Genomic DNA, 18,988 nt, shown 5'->3' on the forward strand with positions numbered 1-18,988 from the left:
ATAAGCACAGCAGGCACATAATTAAAAAATATGACAACAGTGAAAAAGCATAGCAGCCAAGCGATGCATAATATACACAAGTTACAACTCAGTTCATTAATAATCATTGTCAAAATCAGTTAACGTACGCAAGCACGTTGGTTCACAAGTAAATTCATAGAACATGAAATTTAGCACAAAGTATGAATCACGTAATCGCGAGCAGCAAATTACGTCTAAAGTACGTACCTAAGTGGAAATATGTTACCTGAAAATGAACTCAATTAACAGTTACCTTTTTTTTTTAGTTTATTAGTTTCTTCTTGGAAATTACATTCTTCCTGAAAATTTCTCGATAGCAAATCGTATTAACGTCGGACACGCACAGAATTTACCTGAAGTTCTTAAATATTTTATAGAACCGTATCCTGAAAAATACTGAATGTTAATAACTGTGAAATATTATGATCATTCACACTCCGTAATCGTACTTAATTACTGAGAGTTATTCGAACTAAGTCTGTTAGAGGTCATGTATGCATTTCTTTGTTTATAATTCATAATGAGTAGAAGATTTTGGTCAGATGGATTACACAGAGGTTGTGTGTTGACAGTGTGTCTATAGCTTTATACTGAATTTAATCGGAGAAATTAAACTGTGTATTTGTTTACGGCTGTCAGTGCATTCGCACCGAGCGCTCGATCAGCTGTAGGCGCGTGACGTAGAAAGCAATTGTTTGCGGTCAACGACTGCCTTGTGCGGCGCGCAGACTTCACTGTTGCTTTGAGTATGTGCCGCCGCGCCGCCAAAACACAGCGCGGTATCCTTGTATTCTCTGCATGTTTACGTAAACTGTTGGTTTCTCGAAAGTATGTCATTCCACAAAAATTTTAACGTTAGATATATGATGTATTCCCTTAGAGCGTCGTGATTTCAGAGTTTCTACTTCGACAGTGTTATCATGAATAATTTTGCGAATTCTATATGGGCCGTTATAAAGCAGAAAAAATTTGCGACACAAGCCTTTTCCTTTGTGAGACAAACGATGAGACTTAATTAACACTTTCTGACCAACTGACAAGATTTTTAAACGACCAGGACGCTTAGCTGATTTCTCTCTTCTAGCAGCCGCAGATGTAATATTTCGTAGAGCCAGGTTGACAATTTCAGAATGCCGCAGTTTCCGTGAAGGCGGAAAAGGAAAGATTTCAGAAATGCGATTTGTCAGTGCTTTGTTTTTTAATATCAGTAAAGGCGGTAAAGAAGTTGAATCATTAGGGAGTTCATTCAGAATGTTTTGAAAAATATGAAGATACTGATCCCACGTTCTGTGATTCTGATGACAATGAAGACGACACAATTTATTGATTTCCTTCATCCATCTCTCTGAAGCGTTAGATTGGGGGTGAAAAAGTGAAATGAAAATTGGTTTAATTTTACGACGCCGTAGAGTACGAAGCCAAATTTTAGAACAAAACTGTGATCCATTATCTGATATAACCTTATCAACATGACCCACTTCTTTAAGAAAATGTTTGATGAAAGCGTTAGATACTGAACGAGCTGTTGCTTTGCGTAACGGTGTAAAACACACATATTTTGATGTCAACTCCACTGCTACGAAAATGTACGCAAAACCATTAGTAGATCGAACCACTGGACCGAACAAATCAACTGCAGCCATGTCCTTTAATTTCGCTGGAATGATAGGAAACAACGGTGCTCTGTGAGAAATTGTTGGCGGCTTAGCCTTTTGACATAATTTGCATTTGGCAAGAACAAATCGAATACGTTTTTCCATATTATTGAAGTAGCAATTTTCTCGTAATTTATGAAAGCATTTTCTGGGACCAAAGTGTGCATAACTGAAATGCGTATACCAAATCAGCTTATTAACCCACTCATCAGGAATACAAACTAACCAAACAGAGTTGTCGACCGATTTTCGTTTAAAAAGAATGTCATTGCGAACTAAATAATGCTGTCTAATCGCTACGCTTTCCTTTCTCCTCCACTTCTCCTTAATGTCCTTCCAGATTGGATCCTTATTTTGCTCCTTAGCGATGTCCTGGAGCGAAGACGAAATAAAGTTCTCAAACGCAACACCTTGAATATACATCAAACAATAATTGTTTTCCTTGCAGTCCTCTTCAGCACTTTGTTTCAAACCCATAGGTGCACGTGATAAAGCATCAGCAACAATATTTGAAGAACCCTGTATGTAAACAATACTAAAATCAAATTCCTGTAGGTACAACGCCCATCGTGACAATCTGCCATGAGTTAATTTTGTCGACATAAGAAATTCCAGAGCTCGATGATCGGTGTAAACCGTGTATGTCTGCCAAACAAAAATGTCTGAAATTTTGTAAAAGCCCAAACAACCGCCAAAGCTTCAAGTTCCGTAATCGAATAATTCTTTTCTGATTTAGAAAGAACACGACTTCCAAATGCAATAGTCTTTTGTACTACAACGCCGTTTTCTTCTATCTCTTGAAATAAATGTGCACCTAGGCCTTTGTATGATGAGTCCATCGCCAAACAAAAATCTTTAGATAAATCCGGGTGTGAAAGAAGTGGAGCAGCAACTAAAGCATCACGGAGTTGTTCAAATTCTGACTGAGCTACCTCATCCCAACACCAATTAGATTTCCTTCCAGATAGTTCACATAAACGAGGTGTGGCCAAATTGTCCAATCTAACAAAGCGTCTAAGAAAATTACAGACACCAAGGAAACTACGAACATCACGTTTTGTGGTAGGAACAGCATAATTACGAATAGCGTCTAGTTTTTCTGGATCAGGAAGAATACCTTCTGTAGAAATAATGTGACCGAGAAATTTCACCTGAGAACGACCAAATTCAGATTTTTCTAAGTTCACCGTAATGCCAACTCTTGCAAAAATACGTAATAATGAATCCAAAATTTTGTTGTGCTCACTCCAAGAATGTTTAGCAATAAGAATGTCGTCAACATATGAAGTAATATTGTCACGAAGATAAACAGGTAAAATTTCATTTAAGCTACGAATGAATGCTGCTGAAGATACAGTAAGTCCAAACGGTAATTTCCGAAACTGGTAACAGTTACCAAAGGCTAAAAAGGCCGTGTATTTTCTACAATCAGGGTGGAGTTCTATTTGCCAAAAACTTGCGCGCATATCAATCGTGGATAAAACTTTAATTCCATGAAAATGTTGAAGAAGTTCATCTAAATTTTGTGGACGGTCAGTTTCAGGAATGATGATATTATTTATCTGTCTGGAATCCAGAACCAAACGAATTGACCCATCCTTTTTAAGAACAACGTGTAATGGGCTAGTATAAGGACTGACTGCAGGCTCAATAATGCCCTGATCTAACATGTATTGAAGTTCATTCTTAACCTTGTCTCTGTAAGCCAAAGGAATTGCGTACGTTTTCCCCCGAAATGGTGTGTGTTCTTTTACCTTAAATAAATATTGTAAGCCTTGTATAGTTCCTGTGTGATGTCTAAATACTGTAGCATGTGAAGACAAAATTTGGTGCAGCTCTTCTCTTGCAACGTCATCTGGCACTTCAGCTTTCTTAACCTTTTCATTAATTAGTTCTTCGCTATTAATTATATCATCCATCGCGTCTCTGTATCTATTGTCATTGTCATGAATAAACACATTGTCGTCATAATGCTCAACGAAAACATCAGAAGTAAGAAACCTTAAACATTTTGTATCTGACTCAGATCTTGTTAAACACTCGAAAAATTTCAAACATTTCGGCATTCCGGCAACAGTCAAATTCAGACTTCCTTCTTTAAAGTTCAAAATTGCCTTATGTGCGTTAAGAAACTCCATACCTAATATAATTTGTGTACTGAGTAATGGAACAATAATAAAATTAGCAAAAAATTCGTATCCTTGACAATTGAAATTTAGGTTGGTCTGTTGTTTAACTTCTACACCTTTTCCAGAAATCGCTCTTCGAATTGTAGTTTTAGAAATAGGTAACACAGGACAGGCAATAGTTCTTTCACATATACGAAAAACTGATTCACTAATGACGTTCAATGGGCTCCCAGAATCTAAAACTGCAGTGAACTTATTTTTACCCACACATACTTCAATAACAGGATGTAAAAATGCGTCTACATTATTTTCCTTTTCGTCTAACAAAATGTCTCTCATGTCTTCCAGGCGTACGTAGTGTAAAGCCGTAGTGTCATTACTTTCTGAACCGTCTATATTGCTGCCAGAAGCCGAAGCTGCTAGTCATTGTCGATTGTTTGCGTCACGTCTTTGATTATTCGCGTCATTTCGCGGATCCATTTCTACGATTTGCACTTGTCTCTCTGAAGTTCTGTCACGTGGAGGATGCCAATTAGGTCCCTCCTGTCTGTTAGATACAAATTCTTGGTTGTGTCTGTTATTAAAATTTCTGTTTTCCTGTCTGTCTGCATAACTACTTGTTGTATAATTTCGACTGTCACTTCTGAAATTATTGTTGTATCTACTACCCTGATTACTTCTGTAGTAAGAATTTCTATTACTGTTTGAATAATTTCTGTCTTGATAATACCGATTACTGTTTCCGTATGATTGATCATTCCGGTACGAATTACCGTTATTATAATTGTCTGTGTAATTTCTGTTAGAACGTCTGTTATTGTCATAAGGCTGGTATCTATTGTCCTGTCTGTTACGTCTGTCATTCTCAAAGTTACTCATATAACGCCCGTTCCGATCACTATCCCTTTTCTCTGAAAATCTATTGTAATTACTGTTACTGAAAAAGTTACAAGAAGTCCCGTCGTCGTTGTCATACTCAAGTTCTTGCAACAAAGTCTTAAAAGTCTCAATGTCGTCTTTACATCTTCCGGCTAAAGCAATTTGTCTTATGGATTGTGGCAGCTTAGTTAAACAAATGCGAATTAATTCAGTCGGGCTATAAGGGTTGGAAAGGAACTGATTCTTTCGAATCATGTCTTCAAAATATTCTGCCGGCGTGCGGAACTCAGACTGTTTGAAATTACGCTGCATAATCAGACTATGTTTGACTCTATCTTGCGTGTTTTCGGACCAATATGCCGATAGAAATGCATGATAAAAATCATTCAGATTATTACAATCTCTAATGAGTGCGCGCATCCGCGTCGCCGGTTCGTTTTCTAAATATCCACACATAAATTCCAGTTTGTGACTTAGTGGCCAATTTGGTGGAAGTGCGTACATAAATTGATCTGACCATGCACATGGATGTATGTCATTCTTAGAATGGCGGAAGATCTTAAATTTCCGAACAGTCAAAAAGTGTTTATAGTCAAAGTTTTCGCCTCGTGGCGACAAAGACCTACCGCGTCTGTCCCAGTCCCAATGTCGATTATTGTCAAGTTCGCGCGCCTGGCGCTCTCTTGTTGCATCCCGTAAATGAAACAAATTATTTTCTTCAAACCCCTCTGGTATCTGTGATTCTAAATTTCTTTTGCCGTCTTTTCCTACGATTTCGCCTTCAATTTGTTTGACTTTCTTTTTTAATGCCTCAAATTCCCTTTTCACGCGTTCATTAAATTTTCCCTGATTTTCAACATGTTTATTTATGCTCTGGTACTCTTCGGTTTCTGAAAATGGCAATGGAGCTGTGTCATCTGAATCTCTGTCCCCATTTAAACTAAGATTTGTCAATTTATCTGAAATCTCCTCCACTCTTTCCGATAAGTCACCAATTTGTTCTTTCTGTTTATTTACGTCTTCCGTAAGTGTCGCGACTCGCGTTTCAGTATTAACGCATTTAGTAGTTAACTGTTCATACTGTTGTGTTAGGTTATTTAATCTGTCATTTGGTACGGATTCCTCGATTCTCTCAAATATTTCTTCCTTATCTTTTGCACGTTGTAAATTTAACTCTGAAAATTTCTGTACTATCACGCGATCTCTTTCTTCCTGTTCTCTATCCTGTTCCCTTTGTCTAATCTCTACTGCAACTAATCTATTATTGTGAGCATTCAAAATCGGTTGTACTTCTTCTCGAATTTCTTTCTTTAATTCATCTTTCATGTTTTTGAAACATGTCCCTATTCGTGAGTCTAACCGTGTTTCCAAAGTTCCAATCTCTGTTTTAAATTCAGATCCTAACTGTGATCCCAATGAGTCTAACCGTGTTTCCATTGTTCCCATTTCTGTTTTAATTGTCCCTATCTCTGTTTTTAATTCAGATCGCAAAGTTCCCATCTGTGATCCCAAATGTAATATAGCATCCATCAACTGCTCCATGTTAGCCGGTTCGAAATTCTTTTCGCCCCTAACATTTCCCGCAAAACTAACTTCCTTCTGCATAACCATAACGCTATCTGTGTTCGATAATATATCAGAATCTTCTATCGTTAATCTCGTATTCTGTGAATTTTCTGATTGAGAAAAGTTTTGAAATGGTTCCGGACTATTTTCCCGACTTATTAAATTGTTTTACACTTCATTATTCATCATACTGTTCCCCTGTGTTGGCGAGTTCGCCATGTCACCAATTTCGTCATTCTCACTATCCATCATTTTTGCCTTTTTCACTGATCGCGTAATCATTTACAAAACATACAAAACTCGTCACTGCACGAAAATTACACACAATGCCTCCTTATGTCCAACAATACCATTCGCTCGAAATGTTTCCCTCAAACACGATAGACGAACAATTGAAATAATTGCACTAAATCGTCAAACGCGTATACAAGACAACAAAATTAAATTATGAAATACCATAAGAAGAATGACAATTACCAAATCTACACATGCAATATAACTACAATTACTAAACTACAAATTACTACAACAATACTACTGTCTACTATTTTTACAATCAGAAGAATTCCAAGGGACGATCCGAAGCAGCGGTCGCCACGTGCATGGGGGCTTAATTAAAATAATACTGCAGATATTTTTTTTAGTAGCTGTAAGTCCGATTACGCAAGTCTCGTAAACGGCTGGCCCTGACTAGTTTTAGTACGCAATCTGACTGCTTAGAACAACAACAAAGAATGAAATGAAAATTTTCATTAACACAATTAATTAATTAAGTCCCCAGCAACTATAAAACCAACGCCACAACAAGCACAAGTGTAGCTGTTCTGTATGTGGTAGTATGACTCAACGCACATCTGGCACGGTTCTTCTTGAACAAGACAAGAATTTTTTCATATTGACGTGATAAAAGAAAATTAGAAATACTATAATTGTGCAAGAAAACCAAAATTACACTCTAATACAAGAACACAAGCCAGATGCTTTGTTGACTGAACCTGTAATGATGCATTATTTGAGACACACAAATAATAAAAGAACATAGCGTTTTATTACCTTCATATATATTGACGAAATGCACTCTGATCATTACAATATCTCCATTAGAATAACATCTGCTATCTCTCCCATCAAATAACTGCATAAAACATGGAACAACACTCTCCACTATCACATCTCACTCCGACTTCACGACAAGCAGTGTCCACCACAACTTCTCGGCAAGAACTGCCTGCCGCTACTTCTCAATAATCACTGCCAGTGGAGGCGGCGGAACTATACTCTCTGGCGCGATCTCTGGCGCTGTGGCTCAGTGTAGCCACCTTTCAATTTATTGTCTTTGATTTTAGTGATTCGACGTATTTTTCAGTGTTCTGCCTGGTTCACCTGTGTTGTATATACATTATACACCCGATTAATGATTTATTTCATTGTCATCCCTGATACGTGGGAATGTGTATGTTAATTCACAGTTGACAATTATTGAACTATATGAAACAAAACGCAAATTAGTTACAAATTACGGCGTCCACACGCTTTTTTCAACATGTAGACGCCACTACAGATATTCGGATTTATGTTATGACACGTTCGATATGTCTGCCATCATTGGTGGATATGTGGCGCAGACGAATAGCGAAATTCTGCATGATTCGCTAGAACGTCAGAACTTCGATGCTGTCGATGACCTCGATATTAGCTGTTTTCAGATCAGCAGGGGTTTTGGCGTTATTGCTATACACCTTGTCTTTAATATAGCCCCACAAAAAGGAGTCACATGTGTTCAGATCCGTAGAATATGGCTGCCAATCGATGCCCATACCCCACAGCCAGAATGCGGTCCCTAAGATGCTCCTCCAGGACATCAAACACTCTCCTGCTTCAATGAGGTCGAGCTCTGTCTTGCGTGAACCACATCTTGTGAAATAAGGGCCACTTTTGATAACGGGGATGAAATTACGTTCCAAAACCTTGACGTACCGTTCTGTGGTCACCGTGCCATCAAGGAAAATCACGCCGATTATTCTGTAACTGGACATTGTACACCATACAGTCAGCCCTTGAGCCTGAAGAACTTCTCGATCGCGAAATGCGGATTCTCAGCCCCCCGAGACGCGCCAATTTTGCTTATTGACGAACACATACAAATGAAACTGGGCTTCGTCGCTAAACCAAACCATATTCATATCAAAGTCCTGTTCGTCAATTCTGTGGACAATAGTGTTGGCGAAACACAGCGGCTGTTCCATGGTCCTGGGGCTTAGTGGCAGATGGGTTTGAATTTTGTGTGTGAAGAGAAGCAGGTCTTCAACAGAAATTCGTTGCAGTGTCTCCCAGTTGATTGCCACATGTTGTGCAGCTCGTCTGATCGATTTCCTTGGTTGTTGCTTGCATAATAGGCCTTCACAAGCGCTATAAGCTCAGGCACGCTGTTCAGTGACATTTCCACGTGCAAATGGCCGACAACAACATGGCACGTGCGCATGCGCATACAAATTCCCATCTTGCCCCGCGGCCAACCGTGCAGTTTGAAAGTCCCAACGCAAACCGTTCAGAAGTTACGAGAATTTTATTTCACATAGTTCAATAACTGTCACCCTGCACATCATTTACAGGGGGCGGAGGGCTGCTCAATTTCGCACATTCGGTGTATCATAGGAACGTCAGTCTCAGTATAGAGATCAATTTCATAATATTTGTATTGTTCAGCTTCTACATTTTCGTTGCTTTTATTACTGTGTGCTTTTGTTACTCATATGTTTGTTTAAAAGGATAAAAATATGTACACATATCAAAAAACATCTTACTTAAGACCATTATTCGTAGAAGGAATTAGTACCGATACTGTTGGGCAAAATGGTATTACTGAACTTAAGCGTATGGTTTTAATTGGTTTAAAGTGAAATTTAGTGTGAGTGAATAGAAGCTGTTACACCTAATTAGCAAAGTAGTTAATGAACTAACTCGAAATGTTTATGGAAACCATCCGTCAATTTACATTATACATTGATGTGTAATTATAGGAATTAAGAAAGTACTACATAAATTAGGAGTGCACTTAAAAATACATCTGTCTTTTACTTTTAATGTGAATTTGTATATTCATTTTGAGCTATCTATGCTCGTGTTATATTATCTAGAATTTTTGCAATCAGTCAGTGAACTTAAGAAAGCTTTTATTGATATTCATATAGCAAATAATTGAATGTGTAGTAGATATGTTTTATATAGACACTTTCAGATTGATGATAACGATGTTACTTATTATTTACACCTCCGTACCAAAAGGAAACAGAGACAGATGACAGAGGCGGTGTATAGGAACATAGATGAAGGACATGGTAGCATACAGGCTCATTTAATATCAATTTGAACTCACTGACTGAAGCTATGGACTGCTGCTGAACTCAGCTTGAGTGACCTGAGAATAACCAGTCAGTTTTCTGTAGAGGTTACAGGGAACCTCTGACCTGTAGAACTACTTACAAATTCGTACATGGGAAACGACTGGGTGATGGTTGTGAAGAATACTTTAAACACTTGGGACCGTGCGGCGTAGTCAGACCAGAAGGAACTTCATAGTAGTCTGGACTTGGTTAACGTTAAACTGCTACTATGAGCGAATAGATGCGGTCCACCTGTTTTGCTGAGTCAAGAAACCAAGTATTTGCCGATTGATGTTAGTGACAAGACTGTTTATGTCAGCTCCTGAGGACATTGTTGCCTTTGTCTTTCTGATATGCTCATTCACCAAAGAAATGTTGACTGTTTCACTCAAGTAAAGTGTCTCTCTACCTCTCTAAAGGACAATCAACTTACTACGATTATTTTTAAACACCACTTAAAGTGTAAATCATTTCGTGCTCGATTTTGCCATCAAGTGGGACCGAGCATGCAGCTTCTTTATTCCGTTGCCACTTTGACCTGCATCTATTGAACCCTATCGAGATGCCTATGGCTCCGTTTAAACTCAGATGTCGAACGAAAGGCTGTTGCGCGCCAGAAACATTAGAGAAATAACGGCGATAACAAATGACTCCAGGCTGTAGTCCTTATACCTAGCTACTAAAATCAATGAGTGATCCTATTTGACCCATGTTATTATAACCATAAATGCAAGCAAGTGCAAACCTGATTTTACTAAAGCGCATTATCAGTTCCGAACAGTCGCAGGTAAAAGACAATCAAAATAATTAACATTTAAACAGGCTCAGCCAGATACGATCGTAATACTATAAAGCCCGCGGTGTTTGTGGCAAAGAAAAGGATCACATTAACAATTCGTACTATTTCATAAAGAGAATTTGCGCAGTTCCTTTGAGGAATTTCATTGCGTAAAAAGATATTATAAGCAAGAGCCTACAAAACGCCTGAATCATTAGTGAACCGCCAGACACTGAGTATAATTTATTAAAAGGTCCTATTAACTTATAGGATCAAGACTATTTATTCCAGACTGCCCTCATCTCACTTTCACCGTTGCAGCAAATTCTTAACCTCTTTCTTCTTCACTGCGCTGTGGACGGCATTCGCTGCCTGGCCACTCATGGATGCGCTCAAGATGCATGTGCCTTCTCTCAGCTGTCTCGATACTTCAAAGGCTAGCACCCACGTCTAAGTTAACAAGTAAGTCACTGTAGCTCTGTTCACCGACTGACCGCGAGTCTAAGAATCGAGAGTCCTGAAAAACCCTTCTGCTCCCAGTTCTGCATGGAAAAGCGACCAAACCATACTCGTCTCCCAATCGAAAAGTTTTTTAGTTCTTCTCCCAGTGAAATACGTCGTAACAAAAATTGCTCTCTCTCCTCAGAAATAATTTATTTAAGAGCACCTACTCTCTTTTTTCCACTTTGGCAAAACCTTATCAATTTAATAACAATCTCCCACTCTACATTAACATTTTTCAGCTAGCCACCACTTAAGCCCCTCTTTTCAGTACAGGCCAACCATCGTCATCCCCCTTACTTCCTGCAGTGTGTGGGTGAACGATCTCCGTGGCCTGGCGACAGATTGTCGCGAACCGGCCAACATTCCACAGGTTTGGCATTCGTAGGAGCCAAACAAGATCTTATCTGTCTCTGTGACTACCTTCACATCATTCTTTTACGACCAGCATTCGTCCTGCACCCAGCAAGCTCTGTAGGATACCATTTGCTGAACAGCGCACCAAGAAAAAAACGCACAGAACACGAACAGTCCCCAAACAGATCTCGGAGTCCGAGCTCCTAGACCACCCAGGTTGTACGGACTACCTAAGATCCACAAGGATAATGTTCGCATGAGACCTATTGTCAGTGCAATTGGTTCTCCTACTTATAAGCTGGCCATATATCTAACAAAGTTGATGACTCCTATAGTCGGCCGGTGTGAACATCACATCAGAAACTCCAGATGTTCATTGAGAAAATCAAACAGATTAGAGTTGGTCCAAATGACATTTTAGTCAGCCTGGATGTGGTATCGCTGTTCCCAGAAGTTCCTGTGGAGGACACTTTGAAAATGCTGGCGGATCTTTTTCCTCCTGAAACTATAAAGCTGTTCTGGCACGTGATGACGACCAGCTAATTCTTGTATGGTAACAAATTTTATGAAATGACGGACGGTATGGCTATGGGCTCTCCGTTGTTTCCATCACCGGCTAACTTTTTTATGGAGAACTTAGGGGAAAGTGGATTAAATTCGGCTCCCCTCCGTCCATCCTTATTTTATCGTTACGTTGACGATACATTTGTAATCTTGCCACACGGCGCAGAAGCTCTCGGACAATTCATGGAACACATGAACAGCATACATTCGAACATCCAGTTCACTGTCGAGATGGAGTAGAAAGGGAGACTGCCTTTCTTAGGCGTTTTAGTACAACGACTGGCGGACAGGCATCTTGGCCACTCTGTATACCGCAAGCCGACGCATACCGATTTATACCTGAACGCACAGAGTTTCCACCATCCTGCTCAGAAGAGAGCCGTTTTGAACACGTTGGTATTTAGAGCAAAAACTGTTTCTGACGAGGGCCACTTAAGGTCAGAGATTAATAATCTGAAGTACGTGTTCCGAAAGAATGGCTATGGTGCATGCGATATAAAGGCAGCGTTCTCCAAATAAAGGAAACGTGAAAATGCTGCACACTCAAAGGATGAAACACCGATTGCGGTTCTTTCTTTTTGTGGCGCGATTTCCAGCAAATTAGGAAGAGTCCTGCGTAGAACCGCGATAGCGGATACCATCTGAGCTGTGCGTGGAAACGAGCGCTTGATGCAGAGAAGCAGCAGAGACGTTTCTTCCAAGGTTTACGTTCCAACGGAAGCGGTGGCGTCACCGGCGCCCACAGTGACACCGTCTGAGACAGCAGCACGTAGTCGCCGACCAATCAGAAGCCGACCAATCAGAAGCCGTCCACGGGCTATAAAAAAGGCTACCATAGAAGCAGTGAAGACAGTCAGTTGCACCTGACGATGACGATGGAGGTAATCGTCGAAAGTTCGAGATTTTATCCAGAACCGACGCGGGAAAAATACCGAGAATGTTTTACATATAAGTGCCGTCGCGAAAAACTTCGTTCCCAAAATAATTCCTATATGTTTATTGTGCTGAATTGTGTTCTACTCTTTGAGGTGAATTAGATCATGTTTTTGCATCATTCTGCGCACCTCGTATTCACATGTAGTGGTGGAGGCTTGGAGAGGTTACGAATTATTAAGAATTTGGAGACTGATTACTGCATCATTTCTAAGCTCATTTCATTCTATTTTGTATTCAATTCTGCCCTGTAAAAATTCGCGGGAAGTTTAAGGACTGTTCTGTGGATGGTATCGGTTTATATTTTCGATGATAAAAACTTGGTTCTCTTAAAGATTAATATGAATAGGAATTACACCATGAGAGTTTAATTTCTGTTCTGGTTTAAGAAGAATAATACTTGTTTGATAATGAATTAATGGGCAGAGCCTTTCCTAATGCTCATGCTGTGTTTAAATGTGCTTACAACAGGCAACAGCCATCTTGCTGGCTTGAGGTCAGACAAAGTTGCAGCAGAGGTGGAAGTCATTCTGATGATGAAGTTCTTATATCATGCGGCATGGCAGGAAGCAAATGACACAATTTAGCACAGGCTCTTTGCATGCTAGTTAATTTTTTGAGGGATTCACTAAGGTAAGTCGACATAAGTTTCCTGTGTTTCTGGTCACTGCTGTATTGCATGTGTTTCACTGAATTATTGTTATTTCATGAGCGAGAGGTGCTGGATCTCTGCTGATTGGGCTTTCAGATGGCGAATTATTGCATTCACTGTGAACTGATGACTAAATGTTTCGGAAAACAGCCTCACTGCTCTGGCGACAGCTATAAGTGAGAAGCCAACCCGTGTTAGTACCATTTGTTGCTTCCACAAAGTCTTTGTACTCACATACTTGTGTTATTTTGAGATATGCAGGCCCTTATGATTCCGTTGTGCTCATTTATATGAAAGTGTGTGATGTGCGACAACCTTAGAGATATTTATTCGAGGCAGATACTGTTATAAACTTGTCATGGGTGTATTGTACTTCATTTTGCTTGTTGATGCCGAAACTCTGTCAGCTACCTAAGTATTAATTCGATACATTATTTGCCGGCCAGTGTGGCCACGCGGTTAAAGGCGCTTCAGTTTGGAACCGCGCGACCGCTACGGTCGCAGGTTCGAATCCTGCCTCGGGCATGGATGTGTGTGATGTCCTTAGGTTAGTTAGGTTTAAGTAGTTCTAAGTTCTAGGGGACTGATGACCTCAGATGTTAAGTCCCATAGTGCTCAGAGCCATTTGATACATTATTTTTCCTGAGATACTTTTCCTCCGAAATTTTTAGAGAATAAATTTCAACTTAAAGAAAATTTATCACCTTACCACACACTACTAGAATTCCACTTTCTTACTTAGTGGTATCAAAACAAATTTATTTGCTCTAGTCTACATCTTATCATGTCTCCATCACTATGTGGTGCTCAGTGACGCCTGGGATATTAATAGAAGCTACGTTGCAGAGAAAAGAATGGTAGTGTGTACTCCGATAGCTCATGACAGTTAGCTGACCGGCTGTGGAATGCAGAGAGGCAGTAGCCCAGTAGACGCCAGCTGAAGGGATGACCCCAAGGACTGAGTATGCACGCTTGGTTGAAGTATATTGATGACTCAATGGCAACTAAGGTGGACGAAATGAAGATGTGTATTATATTTTCAACGAAACTACGTAACAATGGTTCAAATGGCTCTGAGCTCTATAGGACTTAACATCTGTGGGCATCAGTCCCCTAGAACTTAGAACTACTTAAACCTAACTAACCTAAGGACATCACACACATCCATGTCCGAGGCAGGATTCGAACCTGCGACCGTAGCGGTCGCGCGGTTCCAGACTGTAGCGCCCAGAACCGCTCGGCCACCATCGGCCGGCAACTACGTAACAGATGCTACATGAATCGTACAGCAAAATACAAGTACACCAGAAAAATTGCCCCTATAAGATGAGCTCATTGCAAACTTCAGGTGTTGTTCTATGACAGTTATTAAGAAAGGAATAATTGTTTTTATTCAGATAGATTATAAAATTAGTAACCACAGAACCACTGGAGTCCTCTAACATATGAAGAGTGAAATGAAAGCTGATGTCAGTAGACACCGAAAGAAACCACTTTTCAACTCCTGTGCGACAAAAAAGTGACAGACTAAGAACAAATTGTAGGTTGATAATTTAACTTTGTACACATGCGCACTATCTGCGGGTTTGTAAATGATTAGAGTTGCAGTTCTCTGTGACACGTAGAATGAACACCAGAGTACAGTAGCGTTGTTCATGTTTAGTGTTTTTACTGGCTTGTTTGGGTGTACAAGAGTCATAAACCACGTCAGATGTTTAGTGATCACTGTGAAGGACACAGAGCTGCCACATAGCCATGTGATACAGCATTATTGGCAAGTGACGGAGATCGACAGGGGCCTCATTGTGTATCTCCATTTGGCTGGCTAGTCGAATAAATGGTTCAAATGGCTCTGAGCACTATGGGACTTAACAGCTGAGGTCATCAGTCCCCTAGAACTTAGAACTACTTAAACCTAACTAACCTAAGTTCATCACACACATCCATGCCCGAGGCAGGATTCGAACCTGCGACCGTAGCGGTCACGCGGTTCCAGACTGAAGTGCCTGGAACCGCACGGCCACACAGGCCGGCGCTAGTCGAATAATCCAGTATCGAAATTTGTGGGACGTTCGGATGTGATAGTTGCCCGACGTTGGTCTGCATGAGGTCGTGAGAGCACGCATACTGATTAACATGCTTCCAGTCGATCACATCTGACCACCTCAAGGGAGGATCACCATATGCACCAATTTCATCGTAATCCTTTCACATCTTGCTATCCGAGGACAAGTAATGGATTACATGCAACGCTCAGCGTTGGCGTCTAGTGTGTAGGCTGCCGTTAACATCAGAACACAAACAGCTGTGGTGCTGTGACCGGGTGTATGGTATTTACACGAATGGCGTCGTATTATCTTCAGCGATCACGCACGGTTCTGTACTACTCCAGATGACCGTAGTCAGCGAGTACGATGGCGACCTGTCGAGAGGTCCCATTCTTCCAGTGTTTTGGAGAGGCAAGGCGGTGTTGCTCGTTACGTAGTGGTGTGGTGCGCCATCACACGTGACCTCAGGTCACGCCTGGTAGTGACTGTGGGAACTCTGACGGCACAATGGTACCTCATGGACAGCCTGCATATACATACGTTACCTCTCATACCACATTACAGTGGTGCCGTTTTCAAAGAGGACAAAGTCCGTCCACTCACGCTCATGTCTGTATAAATTCTCTGTGTGAGGCTGAGGTACTCTCATGGACAGGGACCTCTGTGGGACTAGCTCTGAGATAAACAGAGCACCAGTGTCCGTATCCAGAATATCAAGGACCACTTACCACAACTGTCGGCCAGCCTGTCCCAAGAGAGGGTAAAATGGCCTGATGAATCCCTTTCTAAACCAGTCAGTCCATGCATCCAAAAAGATGTTCAAATGTGTGTGAAATCTTATGGGACTTAACTGCTAAGGTCATCAGTCCCAAAGCTCACACTCTACTTAACCTAGATTATCCTAAGGACAAACACACACACCCATGCGCGAGGGAGGACTCGAACCTCCGCCGGGACCAGCTGCACAGTCCATGACTGCAGTGCCTTAGACCGCTCGGCTAATCCCGCGCGGTCCATGCATCCAGACTGGAAGTGATGCAACGACATACTGATAAGTGGACTCAAACCGCCAAGTTCTTTCCAAATTGGACTCGATATTATAACCAGTGAGATAACATCACATACCCTCTTGTGCGCTTTAATTTCGTTTCCTCCTTTTCTTCTGGATGCTCTGTTTCTTTTGTCAGGCACTGTAGGAATGGGCTCCTCAGTTACACGTAGTATAAAGGCAGAATGAGTTTCCCAGTTTCTTACCTAATCTTCCTACTTGATAAGTAACACAATTTACTATTTCATAAGCTTCAAATGATTAACCATTAATAAAATTGGATAAGATCGCCATGAAGGTGAGAATTACAAGCGATAAAATAATCAAATAAAAGAGATTCCACTTCAAGAACAGAAGGGTGTTCGTTCTTCGAACTGCCCATATGTATTTATAATTTTACAAAATTTGTAGTCACATTAAAAAACATGATGTAGGTATGCTTGGGAATTTTTTTGATAACTTATTTAATTATTTATTTATTTTTTCAATGAAAGATCGCAAAATGATTGCAATAACTTCAACAGTATTCTAATAGGCTATATGGATGTGCAGCTAGCTTTAGCTACGAATGACAGTCATTATTTTAACTATCTACACGAACTCAGTAGTGTGTGACATCGCAGAACATATTTAGACCGAGCTGTAGGATGCACATTATCTTTTGCCGGTCGGTCATTGTTGGTGAGTCTGTCGAGAGCGGTATGCGACCGAGTAGCCGCACGATTTTCACGCTGAAATTTTTCACTGTTTAAGATTATTTGACTTTCCTTTCAGTTGTTGATTTTGCATCATTTTCTAACTTTAACTTTGTTTATGGACTTGGCGCATGGGTCGCAGTGGTTATTGAGGAAAATGAACTTAAGTTAATGACGCAATTGATAGTGGGAAACTCCCCTCAAGGGGTTTGAGTGTGTGCTGGTGATTTTGGGAGTTGATGTGTAGCTAAATGAACTTTGCTTGCACGTGTTTTAGTATTTAATGCTCTGTTCGCACTACATACATTGATTACTACTTAATCGTATTTCATTTGAATACAAAATTTATGTGAGGCTACCATTCACACATTTGTGACTGTTATTCGGTAAACATTTGTCCGGCTCAAACTATTATCTTCTTGATTCGTCACCATTATTGGAACTCTGGAATGTATCCAGTCATTTCACATATTTATGTATCATTCGTTAGTTTGCCTACCTACTTAAAAGGGATAACAATCAGTTCTGCAATAAATCTATGGGCTTTAGAGGCTGGTGAATTACCTACCCCGCCGGCCGGGGTGGCCAAGCGGTTAAAGGCGCTACAGTCTGGAACCGCGAGACCGCTACGGTCGCAGGTTCGAATCCTGCCTCGGGCATGGATGTGTGTGATGTCCTAGGTTAGTTAGGTTTAAGTAGTTCTAAGTTCTAGGGGACTGATGACCTTAGAAGTTAAGTCCCATAGTGCTCAGAGCCATTTGAACCATTTTCATTTGAATTACCTACCCCTACCATATCTTAACGAGTCAAGACGATAAATTAGGTCGCTCGTTTTCGACGACAATTCCGACTTATAAAACGACCGATACGGGAGTACTCCGTCAGAAACTCTTCAACTGGAGAAGTACCAAAATTTGTGTGAAACAGAATGAAACCACAGCATTAACTAACAACAACATGTATAAATATTAGGCTACGAATGCTAAGGTTCGTGATTCAGTCCTCAGACGATCCTAAGATTTTTCGATGTTACTTGCCGTTTCTTTCACCCCTATCAAATTTTTCCATCAGCTAAAATTGACAAATTGCACCGTGGTTCGGAGTCCGCGTAAATTGTAGGTCACCTTATTACTGACTGGTGAAGGTTAAAGGTCGACAGGGCACAACATGTCCAATACGAAAATGCCTCTTGTAAATGTGACTTCAAATACACCTTCGCGATGAAGACGCTTCAAGTTTTCTTTTCCACGACGGTGAACTTTTAGTGCAAGCTGGAGAACTGGAATTATTTATTCACTGGAGAGAGGAGCTTCTTAGAACATCGCAGTAAATACACCCGTCGCAGGTTCAAATGCATGAAAATCCACTGCTGTTAAACAAACATACCACTGATACACCGTGCGCGGGAGAAATAGTTGACTTTTATACAAAACTCCAAAATAAGTATTCAGGCAACGGCTTGATGGGCAGTGGACTGCTTCTCTGCTTGGAAAGCCGCAAAGCTGGTCGCGGATTACAGCCGGCGCAGCTGTGAGTGCCGAAGTCACGTCCCCGGGCACGGCTGCTTCTTGAGCACTGATGGTATTGGTGCTGTGATTAAGTACAGGCAGGCGTGACGCCAAGCGGATAGTTACCAGACGCGAATTAATTTGGTGTTTTACGAGAGGGAGGGGGATCGCAGGCGGCCGTCTGCTTCCAGTTGATTGCAACCTCAAATAAATGTAAATGCGAACGGCAATAAAACAGCTTACTGCCGCTGCGGGCTTGGTGCGCACTAAA

Source organism: Schistocerca cancellata, chromosome 4, assembly GCF_023864275.1.
Source record: "Schistocerca cancellata isolate TAMUIC-IGC-003103 chromosome 4, iqSchCanc2.1, whole genome shotgun sequence".
NCBI lineage: Eukaryota > Metazoa > Arthropoda > Insecta > Orthoptera > Acrididae > Schistocerca > Schistocerca cancellata.